Source organism: Bombus pascuorum, chromosome 6, assembly GCF_905332965.1.
Source record: "Bombus pascuorum chromosome 6, iyBomPasc1.1, whole genome shotgun sequence".
Lineage (NCBI taxonomy): Eukaryota > Metazoa > Arthropoda > Insecta > Hymenoptera > Apidae > Bombus > Bombus pascuorum.
Genome location: NC_083493.1, coordinates 7,925,116 through 7,941,257, shown reverse-complemented (window position 1 = coordinate 7,941,257; position 16,142 = coordinate 7,925,116). Strand labels below are relative to the sequence as shown.

Below are 16,142 nucleotides of genomic sequence, written 5' to 3'. Positions count from 1 at the left end.
TTAAATAAAACGTGTCTGATATAGTAGATTTAATTTAGAGTTTCTCGCAGGGGGTCCTAGTCGCGCGTGGAAGTGCCAGAGCACAGGGTGGACCTGGTTTCGCATCGAGTTTTTGCGGCCTTTCTCGGGAATAAATTGAAAATGATTGCAGAGACGCTCCTCGATCGAACGTCCGAAATGAATAGGTTCTCCCCATGGTGTATAACGACACCCTCGGGGCTCTGATACCCTTGGGTCTTCGAAATCGCGCTCGAGTTGGCCAAATAACGCTTTATTTGCCTCTTGGTCTTCTGTCACGTCGACATACCCTCGACGAACCCGTTCGTTCTTTGTTAATTAGGCACACATTTCGTTACTATCTTTGGGAAGTGCAATGTTTCTTGTTTGAGAACATCCTTAATCACATAATATTGTCTATTTTATTAAGTAATAATATAGCATAATTTGTTTGAAAGTAATACAATCATCGAGATTTAAGTAGCTACGCAAACGACTCCAGAGGCAGTTTCTTTTCGAAAAGCTGATACTTATCTGTCGCCCAATGACGTGCAGGTTTTCCCCGATGTTCGTTTATTCGGCTCCTCATTATGTTCACGTATGAAATGGCTCATTAATATCTGTTTATTCGACCATTCGCGGAGAGACGCGATCGCGAGATAGCACATCAACGGGAGTCGTAAATTCCCGTTACGATTAGATAATCGACGCCACGAACTGATCGACCCCCTTATTTCTATTACAATAATAGGGGTGGTTTAATTGAGTTTACACTGAATTAACGCGTGTAAAATATATTTATTCCAACAGCTTTGTAAAGATAGATAGTTACACTGATGCGTCGATACAAGTTAAGTAAGTGATTGATTTGAGACCCGTTACAGACATGTTGACTACTCTAACGATGAAGAATAAGTGAAGTTCAGTGACGATGTTGTGTCGGAGGAAAGCTAGTGATGGGCGTGTCTAGTGCACGGGACCATCGGATTTGTTAATGACATTTTTGGTTAGGAAAGTAAGGGCAGTAGATATTGTTTCTGATTGGCTAAGAAGAAGGTTGGTGGACTAGGAAGGGTCTTAGCCGCCCTCGGTAGAAAATTGATAGTAGGAAGCATCGTGCGTGATAAAAACTAACTTTCCCCTGTTTTCTCGTAGTAAACCATAAACCTTAGAAAACGCTTTAGTAAAAAGATCTTTGTTCGGTCTGAAGGACTTTAGCTAAAATTCCTGAATTTTTGGTCGGTCCTTAAGACTACTAAGGGTACGCAATAAGGATGTGTGGACATCTGGATGCCATCTTGCCCGCGGTGAGTGGCCTGGGTTAGGTAGAGAGTCGGCAGACGTAACAATATCGATCTCTTTAATCATCATATAAAAACAAACGCGACACTGTATGTATTTCGTTTGTCAATTTACTAGATGACAAATTAGGATACTTATGCGTATGTAAGAAATGTGTATGAGCGAAGAGCGTCTCTAAAGGCTACATATCTGGCGGCTACTTCATTTTCGACCACTCTATTTACAATAGATAAATTGAGAAATAGTAGAATTAATAGAGATAGAGATAATGGTTAATTAGTAAAAAGTAATTGAAAGAAGTCGTCGCAGCTGTTTTATCAGATTTCGCGCGACGGTTCGTCGACGATTTCGCGCGACTGGCACCGCAAACAAGAAAAATAACGAGAGGCAAATATACACGAAACGGGAGGCAGTCAGCGATCCTGATAGCCTGAAATTCCGGGGCTCGTAATTAGTTGAGAAGTTATCAAAACTCGATAAGTATCTGTGGATGGTACACAGCGTGATTCGTGCGAAAGAATCTTTCCGAGTCGTAACGGTGGTAAGTGTGAAAGAACGATTTCGCGATGAAACTTCGAGGACCGGCTTAATTACGCCATCCCTTGGGGGACGTCCTACGGCGTACGATCTTAATCCACTTCGTCGAGACACGCCGCGATTACTTCGTCTCGAGAAATTGTCAAACGATCGATAAACGACCCCTGCTTTCTTTCTCCATTTCTTTCTTTCATTTTATTATTATTATTACTAATGACGATGAATTACAGTAATGTCCATTGATTCTCAAATTTCTTTTTCGTTATTTTTATCGTATTTTCCAATGAAAAATTTCGATTTTTAAATGTGAGACAATCCGATTGGGTTTAAAAGGCAGAAATCCTTCTATCTAATTAAACAAATTTTTCTATCTAATTCGCGGAAGTATAGAATTCTTGTTCGTTTGTCGTCTGTTCGTTTCCCATTTGGTAGATTGTTTTGCGATACCAACAAAACCGAATCGTCTCGGTACAGTGAAGCAGGGATATACGGTACTCGTGATCGATTATCGAAGTCCGCTAAGTACCTAGTCCTTTTCTTGCCGTGTCCCCTCAAAAGCCCTTGGCTCGTCGAAATTGCCTTCCCTTGGCGCTTTCCTCCCTCCTCCCATGTAAATATTACCCCGTGAGCCAGCAGAAGAGGAGAATAAATACCCCGTAGCGGCGCCAATTCGAAAATTGCTTATAAAAATAATTCCGTCTCCTTGCAGAAACGATGAACTTCTGTTTATTTTAAACGATGCGACGATAGTTTAGTGAACTGGAAACGCTTAAAAAATAGCAGTACTACAACTACCAAAATGAAATTATGCTTCTGTGTATATTTACATATTTCTGTGCGTTTTACGTCATTAAGGTGCGACCGACAATATTCTTACATAACTGAAGCAATATTGGGTGAATTTTTACTCATTTAATTATAAGACAATAATTTAACTCTAAAATTATTCTCACTTAATACGTCTTAATTCTCTTAACTATGCTTTCGTTTAATTGTGCATAATTCTTCAGAACTCTACCTTGTCAATGCCGGTCTTATTACATTTTTAAAGATCTTATACACACAACACACATTTTTGCCACTAAATCTCTACACAATACCAAGCATATCAAACCTCCGCGTGAATAAGCATTCGTTCACGCGAAAATATTTTAAATGATTCTCACCCCAAATAAATATTTGAAATAATTAACTAACCATGAAACCCGTGCAATCCCTCAAATGCATCGCGTTGACGATCGATCTGATCGCGTTAACATCGCTGAAAATTTTTCACCCCTCGAGGAATGCGCCGTTGGCGAGTTCTTGATTAAACGGTGACAAACTATTCGAAGTAGCGCGCGACCGGGTCAAGTGTTAAAAAAGTTAAGTTAAGCCGCGGGACCGTCGCGTCGACTGGATTGTTTTGCAGTTCGCCTAACTATTTAAAGCATCCGAAGGCCGCAAGGCTTCTCTTCTCTACTCATCTCGCCTCCATCCCGTCGTCCGCTCTCCGCAGACAAGTAGTCCTCTCCCTCTCTCTCTTTCTCACTCTCCCTCTGTACGCGTCCGCGGTGAATTTCGATAGAGCACCGATTGTTTCCCACTTGATTATCCGGAAAACCACAGTGCGGCGCGGTCCGATTCTCCGCCGGCTTAACCATAACTCGCTGCACCACGGCCAACTATTCGCATATTGGTTAATTTAACGTGTTGCTCCAACCATCTCCCTGCTTTGCGATTTATTATTTAGTCGAAGGCGTGGTCTCGTGTACAGATTGATTAACGAGTTCCTCAGATGCTTCATCTAAAACGATTGTTAATCGCAAGATTAAATCGTTATGAAATGTTTGACAGATTGCCATGAATCTTATCACCTACGAAGCGTTAAACATTTAGAGTTCTTCCTTGATAAAAAGGAAATCAGTTCTGTTCTGATATCTGGTTTGTAGGAGATCACGTTATATATTTATAATTGTATAATTTATCTGTAAGCGTGGATGGTGAAGAAAAAGAGTTATTCGTTGAAGGGCTGCTTCTAAAAACTAGCGATTTATGTCTGACTTCGAATTCTTGTCAAGTATCATGGTTAGGAATTGTTTTACTTTGTTAGAGTAAATTGTCATTTAATTACACGGATTTAATAATAAATTAATTGAATAAGAGTCAACGTTCTAAGCTGGTTCTAAGTTAAAAAGTAAACTGCTACCTCGGAAACAATTGTGGAGAAAAAGAAGTCCTTTAGTGAAGTGAAAATGTTCGCTGTGAAAGGAAGTGAAAGGTCGCAAAAGGATCTTTCTCGGTTTCTAGTGCTGGGAAGTAACGATGAAACAAGCCACGTGTCGCCATCAAGACTGGGAAGCCGAGTAAATTGTGTCATCCGGCGGCGTTGTTTCTAACCGGTGGTCACGCGAATTAGAAACTCCGGAAATCTGTAAATGACTGTAATTGCTTTCCCGCTGGAAATGAGAAACATCTAATTTTACTAATTTTCCAATAATCAACCATTCGCCATCCTCCCTATCTTCACCTTCCATTCAATTTCTACTCGTATAACCAAAGAAAAATGCTCTACCGTTACATACGAAATTTTCCTTTCAATGGAATCACGGTTACACTATTTTTCGCATACGTGTTGATCTGCAATACGTATAAAATTAAAATAACGAGAATGACTGGAATGTATATTGAATAGAAAAGATAAATAGCAACGATGTATCCGATTCAACGATTTTAAACTAAACGAACCGAAATTGGTCGGACAGGAAGGAAAGAGGATTGAAAAAATACGCGAAGCGTGCGCGGCATTCGAAAACGAGCGAAAATCCCGCAACGCGGCGTCCAGGTCGCGTTGAATCCGTTAATCTAAAAATTACGGTTAGAATTAAGTGGTTAACGCGTGATTACCCTGGAGCGCTCGCTTCACGCGTTAAACGGATCATGACCGCGTCCGGGGTTCAATCGAAATTTTCATGCACGATTGAGCCTGAGCGCGACGACAGATTGTCCTACCTGTCGCCGTTTAAACGGGCTTCCTCCACGTGACCAGATATCGTTCGATTACAGAATCAAAGGTCATAGGCGTAAAATATGTAATGTAAATAACAAACATGTAAAAGACTGCTCATAAACAAGTGTTGACATAAAGCTTAAATAATCATAAAGAGAGCAGAAGTTTGAAATTTACCAACAAACACATCTCAATTTAAATTCATCATAGCATGACAGTTTTCTTGATCACGATGGAATCAGGTTCCAAGCGTTGGTGAGCCAGACTGAAAGAAGAAAAGGGTTAGAGTGTTGAAACGGGAGACCGGGTCAGCCTCAAGCAGAGAAAGAGGACGTTAGTCGGCGATGAAGTAAGTAAGAGAGGTGGTCGTATGTTCTCTAGCGACAATGTCACAAAGCGTGCCAATTACATTGGCACTCGAAATGGTCCCCGCGGTGCGTACGACTGTCTGTTCGTGACTTCGAACAGCCTCGACGTTTTGTAGGAACACCTTTAACGAGTTTCGTTTCCTACGTTTCAATGGAACTGGTGTCGCGATGTTAGCAATTAACATTATTAATAACGCTGCTGAGGAACGTTACTTTCATCTTCCTTGACTAAAAGAAGCCTAATTACTGAAATTTTGTGCGCGTAAGAAATTTCTTGCGTTTCAAGAACTTGATTCTTTCTCCGATATTTTAGATTCTTTCGGCGAATTGATCGATAATCGTAGATTTGTTTGGATAATATTTTATCTTGTGTTTTGCTAGTATTGTATAGTAATCGATTTCTAGTTGCAATTTATCGATTATGAGTGAAAATTATCGTCTTCTCGTGACTCGCGTAACTAAATCACTGTCCCAATTAGACTCGGTCCGACTAGCGAGTCACGGAAAACTATGATTAATAACCTCGTCGATATTCGCTCGACACAATACCGACGGCAGCCAAACTGTGGCATCCTCCTGGACGTTAATTGACCAGTCAATAATTGTGTTTGCCCTAAATGATATTAAGGCACACGGAATTTGATATGCCGCTTTATGATAGACATAAAATGAACCATTTCGCGGCTGGATAACGGTGTTGCTCATGATCGCAGGAACGTGTATGCAAATTCGTTGGTGAATCAGCCCGGTATTCCCGTTGGTCGTTGACGAAATTAAGGAAAAATTCAATTGTCGCGACCCTCGCGTTGCCCTCGAAATTCTCGTTATCCTTCTCGAGCTTCTCGTTCGTTCTTCGCCTTTCCCCTTTCGTCCTTTGACGAAAAATCCTCCTCGTTGCCCTCGACATCCAAGGCGTTTCACTTCTACGCGTAACCGTGAAACTTTATCACAACTATCTTGTATGTGTCTCAGCCAGGACCCAAGGTTTTGTCGTCAGGGACCCACACCCTTATTTCGTAGTTGCGGTGAAATTTCGTTACGATCTCCTATCCCCTGGCCGTTTCAGCTTGGATAAAGAAAGAAACAGACCTTAAAGGAAGTCATAACGTTGCGTAGCCGGGAGATCGACCGGGGCAAGAAAAAGATACAAAATTGGAACGTAAGAGTGGAGATGGAACTTATTAGAACCGTCAAAGCGTATAAAAGATTAAAGTTCGGTCGACTTGGTCTTCTTTTACATTTCTCGATTCAGAGACGCGTAGGCGCTGATAATTGCTCCCTCCTCTCTTGTTCCTCGCTTTTTATCGCTGGTTTCTTTCGGTGTCTCGCTGTTATCCTCTGACAAGAACACGCGATGTACTTTTGAGGTAACCTGTAGGAAGTCTCGGAGCGGAAATAATGGCTGTTGACAGAAAATTATAGTTTACGATCCGGCCAGAGTATCCCCGGTGCAGAGGTAATAAGGGGAATTGCCGTTGAAAGGGGGAAAAAACCGGAGAGTTTCGGTTGTTCCGTTAATTTCACAACATGCTTAGCTGCAGGTGGCGCGAATTAATTTAGAATCAACGATTCCGCGTTTCGCATGGTTTTTCCTTTAATTCATACGAATCTTAGATTCTGCGCTATATTAATTATATAATTCTATTAGCATTGTGGTGGAGAACTATTGTGTCTATAAAATGTGTATTTATATATTTTTAGCATTTACATACGAAATAGGTCCAAGTGTATTCATATGATTTGGTAGTACCTTCATATGACTGCAAAAATTTTGACAAAAATTATGACAAAAAATGTAGAACTTGACAAAACTTCGCTTCAGTAAATAAAGGTGCGTACCAATATTTTTTGTAATTATTATACCTCATAACATACTTAAATTTTTTTCAATAGAGATTAAATCTACTTTGCATATACTCAATAATGCTAGTCTTTCCATATCAGAAGATTATGTGTTAAAATAAATAAATAACTACTACTATTTCTATTCTTCCCTACTATTACTACTATTCCTTAAAAACAGCTAAAAGGAAAATGAGGAATGCACAGTACAGAAATACAGGTTATTATAGCAGTCCAAGTTTGAAAGCAGTTTCTGCGAGATTATTAGCGAACATTTGGGGATAAAGTCAAGTTTTCCTAGCTTTGTATTAAAGGCAACATGGCTGCAGTACACCGACTCGGTTAGCAAATTCTAATTTCCAACGATAAATTAGCGATGCCAAACATGGCGATATTAACCCGATTGAATATTGATACGCGATCGTGATTTTGAAGCAAAACACCATGCCGACGATATCGTGACTATTATTAGTATACGAGAGACACGACCGTTTCAATAGATTCAAATATTTAGCCAAAATCCTTCGATTTCGATGCGAACGAACATTTGCTGCTAATCATGATATCCAGGAACTAGCTGGCTCACCGGAAATGTTGTAAAACAATACTGTACTGTTTGTTTTCCATCCATATTTACGAATGAATTGTGAAACAAAATGTTGATTTTCTCCTTCGTCAAATCGAAGATTTACATATTTATGGAAATTTATATTTGTATAAATGCAAGTAGAAGAATAACATCCACAGCGAAATTTGTTTCGTCTACTAAATATTATAACTTACTAACGTATTTTACATATTTTACCTAAAAAGCAGCAGTCTATTTATGATAAATATGATCGATAAATATGAGTTGTATCGACGGTACCAACAAGCTCTCGACGATGTTCCACTGAAATAAGGAGCTTGGCTTACTTAAAATATTTATTTTATGAATATATCTCTATTTATTAATATAATATTTTCGAAGAAACGTAAAATAATTCCACGTAATCCAACGTTCGATGAAGCAAAATTGCGGAACCATCGTATGGAGTTTCGATGCTGAGGATCAGATAAAACGGCGGACAGCCGGTCTCGGCTACCAATTTGCAATATTTTCGTGTTAGTCCTGCGACAGGCTGAGATATCCGGGAAGCCTGGTTTTTACGTTACGGTGTAGATGATGTGGCTGTTGCCGCAATGGAGATAAGAGATAGGAGGTGACGAGTAAAAAGGAGCAATGAAAGTAAAAAAGGAACGGATAAAAAAAAAAGGAAGGAGAAATCGACGAGAATAGACAGGGATAAGGGGACGAGAACGAGGAAAAAGTGGGGAAGAGAAGGGCAAACAGAAGAAGAGGAGTGTGTTTTGACAGGGGACAGGATTATCGACGTCCCGTCAGGGGATAGACTTCCACCTTGCTGCCTCTTTTACTTTCTTTTTCTTTCTCCTCGTCATCTTTCCCTCCATTGAAATTTTTCATCCTTTCTCACTTTTTCTCCTTCGCTTGCCATTGATACGCTTGTCACCGATTCCGCGACACAACCGAGCGGAAGACTCAATGAGCGGAATCTGATAACTACTGGAAAACTTCGATTCGAATGCGCGACACTCGCGAGAGCGTCTCCGTCTCCACCTGCTATAACTGAGTGAATCGACGAACCGTTTGGATCTGTTATAGCATTTCACGGAACGTTTCTGGCTGCGTCGCATTTCTACTCCCACGAGTAAATTGTGATTTCTATAGATAACCGGTTGCGAACCGACAGGGACCCATGTCCGACTCGAAATGAAACGTCAAAGCGTGATTTGCGGCAACTACCAGGGTTCAGTGAGCGGCTACGCAACCCATGAGTTTGTCGTCCAGTTAATCCGGCTCGCAGTTTGGAAACCAGCCGCGAAGATATGTTGCAACGCAGTCCGTTGTTTTACGCGGTGAACTGCGGAAAGCCGCAATTAACCGTGCTCATTGTCTTCATTAATTTCCATGGCCATTGCTTTAGATACCTGCGATATTGTTTGTACATGTCTGGAATGAAACGTGAAACAGAGAGATGCAAACATCGCGTACGTTCTACAAGGAAGGTCCTGCATTAAAGCAAAGAAATGGTTTCAGCAGATCATCGGCAGTGGAAAAATCCGTCCTCACGTCCGGATGATCAACTGATGCGCATTTACTGCAAATCCATTCTCGTGAGCGGCAGCTGAGCCAACCGATAACGTTGAAATTGCGAAATAATATTTTAACGGAATCACGTCTGGCCGGACGTAAATTTGCAGACTTTAATTAAAAGTTTCAGCGAAAAGCGTAGGGATGGGAATCGAGTATATACATGCATTGTGAACGGTAAATAATGAACTGCGCGTTTACGCGAGCAAAACATTTCAAAGTACGTCGGCCGACTAACGTTATGGTATGCCGTTGAATAACATCGAACATGTCCTGTGCACGCTTTTCTATAAAAATTAATCCAAAGAATACTACGCCGCGTGTAACCTTTGAACTGTAACTCGTTTTTCTTCAATTATCGCGGAAATGAATAACGCTGTTCTCTTAATTTTCTTTCCAAACTCCTATATGAAATGAAATAATAATTTTATACAGATATAGTTATGATATTCAGAATTGAAAATAATTCTCACTTTATATATACAGGATATTAAATTAATAATTTATTTCCAACAACGTAACACAGCGTGTCGAAGTGGTTCGACATTTTTTCTCCACCGGTATATTTTAATATTACACATTAATCTACGGCGGCACTTCCGATGGTCTTTCAGCGTCGACGCTGATAAGGATACCAGTAACGAGAAAGATACTCCCCGATGATAAATTTCCTGAGTATGCTTAAAGAGGTATCCATCCATAGATTATACGAGGACGGTAAGACCAGGGGTATTAGCGGAACCTTATTAGCGGCTTAGCCAAGTTACGTGGGGGTAAACTAAATTCTCTCGTCTTCCGGCTTCCTTGCCCGTCGCAGGTGATTCCCTCATAACCGATACGCGACGGAGATGCTTTTTCACGGAAATATTTTCACCCGAGCCCATCTTGATATTATGAAAAACGGATTATCCCGTTCCATTAGACGGTAACGTCGTTTGCCACGTCGCGACTGCTATTTTAACCCTTCTCGTCTGCTCATCAATCCTTCGTGACAACCGCACAATCGTATCGTAAATTTTCAGTTATCACCAGGATGATAAATTATTTTTTCACCGAAGAATTTCAAGTTCGAGGTGGAACAAGTTCGCGAAAGTAATTAAAATATGCTTAGAGTATAATCTGTTTAATTAGATCGGTTGTAAATCAAAGATTAAACGTGTTGTAGGGAAGTTTAGGAAGGGTTAATGAGGATCTTATTAGTTACCAGAAGCTTGAACATAGTGTTCTTGTATCTTTATCTTTGATCTTTGTGTAAATGGATTTCAATATCAAATTGCAGTTTATTTAAAGAAAGAAATAAGAAAATGTGCTTTTAAATGTTTATCCAAACGCGTTGTTTTCATCCTACGATCTTCGATCAATCATCGTTGAAAGCACCGGAGGAACATCTTCCGATGCTTAATGTAGCGTGACAGGAGGACTGCTCGCTAAACGCTCGAAATACAACGTTGCGGCGCGTGTAAAAAACGAGCTTCAAGCCTCGTATATCTGCGGTCACGAAAAAACTTTCTGCACGCGTGCTCCATCGCAACGATCTCGCGCGTTCTTAGTGCGTAACCCGCTCGGATACTTTTCCTCTACGCGTGATTTACGCATTTCCGTCAGTGGCGCCGTAGTTCGAGACAACTCGATTAAAGTTATGCTTGCTGCGGCTTAGGGAGGATAAGAAGGAGTAGGAAACAAAGAGAGAGAGCGAGGAAGGGGGAGAAAGCCTTCGTAACTTTTGGACGCGTCCCTGCACATTGCTAAGTGTAATATATAATGGATTTTTGGCCGGAAATGGCGAGGTGTCCATAGATCATGAACCCTACTTCCGTCGCACCTAAACCCTACCAGAGGCCCTGCGGTCTGATTTATTTTCCCGGTGGCGCAACGTCGTCCCTCTGCAGGTCCATTATCTTCGCGCTAGTTTCCTCGATTTGTTGCTCCTTGAATTTCCATTTCGCTACACCAGAGGAATAAGTCGCGTTACCGCGAACCTTGGCAAATTTCTGACTGCTACGGAGAACAATGGAACGAGCAACGAAGAAGACGTTGAGTCGTCAACAAGCAGATTCTATTTCAACGTGATAGTGGTGACTTGTTTCTTTGTTCTTTCACGGACAGTAACAATTCGATTGAATGGTTTTATTCGTTGTTATTATCTTATTATATTTGCCTTTATTTCAATCGACCATCCAAACTCCCGCTCCAAATAATTCTGAACTTAATGAGAAGCATAAATTCCAATGTAATTCGAACTGTAGAATATAGATTTCAACGATGTACACTCGTGGAGAAATTGGGACATCGCGGCTATGAGACTTGGTCACGCGATTCTATCGCCATAAAGTATCCCAACACGGTACGTTTATTCAAATTTTACGAACCAGATCGATATACTGGTTCCTTATCGTGAGATTTCCTTTTTTGGTGGCGAATACTTATTATGTGTTACGTCAATGTCTTCGAGGTATTTATCGCTTCAAGTGAAGCATTCCAGGTCGAGTGGTATTAAACTATGTATTAAACGACATGTCGAGCGAAATCAGCTCTTTTTTATACCGACGGAAATCGAGAATTGGATCAATAAAAAAGAAAAAGAAGAAAAAAAGGCTGAAACAAGGCTGGTCGTTATTACGGTAATTAGACGTTAATATCGACTGTTCTTTCAACGATACTGGCTGTTTCAAGAATAAGTAAGAAGGGAAACTCAACTTGACGATGATACTCTTGGCAAATGTAGGTACGTGGTGCTCCATGTGATCTCCATACGAACGCCATCGGCGAACGTATCGCAATTTGTATGTTAATGTGCCCCCGTTTTGATAAAGTTCTACGCGGCTGGCAAAAGGAGATCATGAGATTCATATATGGAAAAGAATTAACTTCATAATGAGTACATAAGTTTATGTATGGCTGGAGTCGTGGAAAGCATAAATTTTAAGCGAGAAAGATAACTAGGTGAAGGTAAAAATTCCTACAAATATTTCTACGATGAATTATAATCCGGTATATATTCCATAATTTACTCAATGACTAAATCAGACGAAAATTAAACTAGATAAAAAATGGCACTTAATACATTCTGTAGAAACTACAATATTCTTGTTGGTTATCTCCCTAAACGTTCTTCAAGTCATCCAGAAAAAGAAACGAAGAATTGTACAACTGAAAAATGACTGGATCCTTAACAGATGAAACGCCTTTACAGCTGATGTTTCTGCCGAATGATATTCGCCAATACTGGGCGCGAGTTCTGAAGAAAAGTAAGAGCCACCGCGGAAAATAATAAGTCGCTGCCGCCCGAAGGCGGAGAACAATGTGGAGGGACGACAGGCAAAGGAGGAAACGATTTAGATGCAGCACGACGAAAGACTCGTCTGGGGACCGGCGGGCTTGAAAACGCTGGCTGAAGACAGCACCGAGCAAAAGAACGTCACCCGGGACCTCTAACGACTCTCGCTTACAAGCTGTGATTTCTGATTATACTTCGCCGCCCCACTCGGTCCATCCTTTTTACGACTTTCTTTCCATCCTATCCCGGGGGAGACAATCAATATAGGAAACTGGGTCGACTTTCGATGAGTTCCGATATCGTCCGACGATGTGCACACCGTAATAGCACTTAATCTTTCAAGATCTCCACGTAAAATTTCGATGTTCTCAAATTGAACAATTAATTTTTCATTAATTGAAATAGCTTAATGCTTACTTAAGACTAATACAACATCGTGTCTTAATAAATAAATAGAACTTTTAAAGAATAGAAGTTTTCACGAAGATAAGTAAAAATTGCAAAATTCAGTGCTTTATATTCTCAAAACAAATTTGAAATTAATAAAATGACAAACTCCCACTAATTCCGCGTATCTTACGTATGTTATATTTTATTTTAAAGGGAATTCCTGACATGGAAACCAAACAGTAACCGATTTCACTTAGGTCGATTTTCAGCGATTGATACGTCAGAAGTAACGTTCTCTTCTTAATAATACTGCAGCAGGTTATCAATGCAGCAACTGCACAATGTCTACGATGTCTGTTAATGCAATTGCACTCGGCGTGCCAGTAGTTCAGCTACGTTTTACCAGCAGAGAAAGTTACAATCCCTCGACCACGTAGCGGTGGTTTGGGTTCGCGCGCCATATGCTTCGCGGCTGCGATATCGACATTCCCCGCCAGACAAACGATCGCGTACACGGTCGCGGGACGACGATTACGTAGCAAAAGGGTTGGAATGGGTGCAGGAAAAAGAACGAAACAGGATTTTCTGTGCTAGTCCACGAATCTCAGCGAACTTCGAATGACGCATTAAATATTCGTCGCTTTAATCTTTTCTCGGAAGGTAGAGCGGCCGTTTCAATAAAGCGGAGAATCCTCGATCTATGATTGCGATTTTATACAGCAAATAGAGAGGCAGTGCTCTCGAAAACTGATTGCTCAGCGATAATGAAATATCGAGTCGCGCGGCCTCAATCGATCGTCGAACATTTCATCCATCTTTCCTGCTCGGTTACACGGCCGTGTCTAATTTAAATGCTCCGCGCTTCCGGCCGGTTGGCGTCCACCCGAATCCAGACAGGTTATTTCGCCGGCAATAAAAAGACAATACGCCTGCGGCACATTCGATCGGCCCCGTTCGACAATTATTATTAGAGAAAGAACACAGTGTAGTTAGCTGGAACGAGAAGAAGATAAATAGGGGTTGAAGACGGAAGAAACAGACATGCATAAATTACACGAACAGCTCGTTAATTATAGCCATGCAGGAGACTCGATAACGTTTCGAATTTGGCAAGCAATTTTCACGAGGATGCGTAACGGAACAAATATCGTATGTAAAAAGGACATGGCGGAGAGAGGGGATGGTTGGAGGATAGAAAGAATGACGGAAAGGCGAGAATGAAACGGAAACAGCTGGAGAAATATGGTGGGTGGGGGTCACGACAGAGGGTTAAGAGAAATGCGTCGTTACGCAAGGAGGGTTAGGCTGTCTCCGCGCCATAGCAGAACGGTGTAATGTGACGTAGCAGTGTGAAATCCGAGTAGAAATTCCGGCGAGCAAGCGAGCGAGCAAGCGATGGAATCACGCAAAACTCATCCCGGCTTGAGTGCAAATCGAGCACAGAGAAAGAGCTAGAAATTGGGGGTGGAGAAGAGAGAGCGAGTAATCCAGCTCGCAGCAGGAGACAGAACACAGCGAGGGTGTCGCTATTTTTCATTAACCGCCTGATAGAGCAAGGGAGTCTTCTTTGTCTCCCCCCTCCCTTTCTCTCTTTCTCTTTCTCGATGTTTTATTTCATCCAGTACTTTTTCTCTTTTTCCTTCGTTTCCTCTTCGTTTCCTTTCCCTAACTGGTCCTTACCCTGTCTTTCTCTCTCTCTCCCTTTCTTTCGTTCGTCCTATCTTCATTCCTCCAACAGATTTTCCCTTCACTTTCTTCCGAACCCTCTGTTTCTCTTTTTCACCAGCTCCACCCACAGTTCTTACACTTCTTTCCCCGCCCAAAACCACCACCCCAGTGACGACGAAGCGGACCCTTTGTCACCCAGTCCCGGGGCAGTCCTTTTTTTGCTATTTTATTCAACTTTCTCACAAGAGGGGCGAATCCTTTTATTACCTGAGCGCGCGACTCCAGTGTTTAGCGGACAATAAGCCGATGAAAGCTACGTTTGAGCCTAGGGGATCCTTTTAAAAGTCCTTTTTCACCAATCTCTCTCACTCCCTCTTTCTTCAACCCTCTGACCTTTCTCTCGATATTTTTCTTCCTTTCTCCTTCTTTCACTCTGCGTTTCACTTCCTACCTTATTTTCTTCGTTCGTTCCTTCTCCTTTTTTCCACCAAGGATATTCGTCCTTAACTCACCCTTCACGGAAATTTCACGCCATCTTCTTTCCTCTCTTTTCTTTTCATTATCCGCTTTACGTCTTTTTACCGTGTTGCCTGACTTGGAATTCCTTCTAGTTCGAAACGTACTCCATGAACCCTAGAATACTCGAGAGGGAGACCCCTTGCCTTCTTTCAGCAGCGACTTCGGCAACGACAAAAGCGATCTTACGCCCCGGCAGTGGAAAGCAATTCGCGGAAAGGCTGAGAATTCATCTTTGATTCTCGCGAGCTCCGTACACCATGGATAATACGTCCGCTCGTTTCAACGACCGTTTATGGGAAAAGAAGCTCTTGCCCGTTGTGAAGTGTCTCTTTACGTTTAATAAGAAACCTATGTATTTGCAGATTAATATGATTATCGTATATTTCCTTTCTTATAATTTACTATCATTTCTTATCAGAATTATTAATAAATTTGGATGAAAAGATGGTTGAAATATTATACAAGCTTTATTTATTTTTTAAAAAGGACAAAGTTCTCAAACACCAGTTCTCAAAGACCAGTCATTATACAGCAATCTAGTGTAGTTACTATTTAAAACAAACTAGATCTTCCGACGCAGTATACCAGTTTCCCCATTTTGTCTTAGGACATTTTGTCTTTTCCCATAGAGTTCCCAATTTTATATATTTAAAATTATATTCATTATCGCGTGTGATTAACGACAAAGAGATATATTCTCAGTCTAAACCGACGTGCTAAGTTCAGAAAAGACATATTTTCGAACGCAATCCTTAGTCATAAAGGAGACGTATCCTCCGCTCCGGAGATACGTTCAATCGGCTCGGAATTCCTCCGTGCCACGAGATTACGTCAGCTGATTTATGGAAGAAGATTACCGAACCTTCCTCTAGGACTAGGAAGATAGCGGAAGTGGAAACACGCCAGACGAAGTGCAGACTGTACGACCAGGGGGTGACTCGTTGGGATATAAATAATAATTGCATGATACGCTTGCGACGACAGACGAGAGGTAAGCCATGTCGCAGTTCTTAATAAGAACGCTGTCACGGTTACGCTCGTAAAGCAAAGAGCTGGCAGGAATATCTAAAACGATGAAGATTCTTCCAGGCAACGGAGCCT

The 16,142-nt window shown here is 41.3% G+C and overlaps 1 long non-coding RNA gene across 1 annotated transcript; it reads right to left on the bottom strand.

The window, feature by feature from the left end:
* Nucleotides 1–2,513: 2,513 nt before the first annotated feature.
* Nucleotides 2,514–3,230, bottom strand: LOC132907898 (uncharacterized). Its single transcript, XR_009658278.1, has 2 exons — nucleotides 2,790–3,230; nucleotides 2,514–2,717 (listed from the first exon to the last, which is right to left on the bottom strand). It is a non-coding gene; the product is annotated as an uncharacterized LOC132907898 (long non-coding RNA).
* Between the last annotated feature and the right edge of the window lie 12,912 nt (nucleotides 3,231–16,142).